Below are 364 nucleotides of genomic sequence, written 5' to 3' on the forward strand. Positions count from 1 at the left end.
AGATGAAGAGAGGTGAAGAAAAGTGTTAGTAAATAAATAATTAAATAGAATAAGAAAAGAGAGGGAGAATTTCAAAAATAATTTTGAAAAAGAGGTTAGTATTTTTGAAAATTAAAGATAAGATAAGATTAAAATTAAAATTTAAAACAAAAAGAGTTTTTTTTGAAAAAGAGATGAGATATTTTCGAAAATTAGAGAGGGAAAAGTATTTAGGTGGTTTTGAAAAAGATAAGAAAGAAACACAAAGTCAAAGAGTTAGTTGAAAAAGATATTAAAATCAAATTTGAAAAGATAAGAAGATAAGAAGTTAGATAAGATATTTTGAAATTAAATTTTTGAAAAAGATAAAATTTTGAAAAAGATA

Source organism: Arachis duranensis, chromosome 9, assembly GCF_000817695.3.
Source record: "Arachis duranensis cultivar V14167 chromosome 9, aradu.V14167.gnm2.J7QH, whole genome shotgun sequence".
NCBI lineage: Eukaryota > Viridiplantae > Streptophyta > Magnoliopsida > Fabales > Fabaceae > Arachis > Arachis duranensis.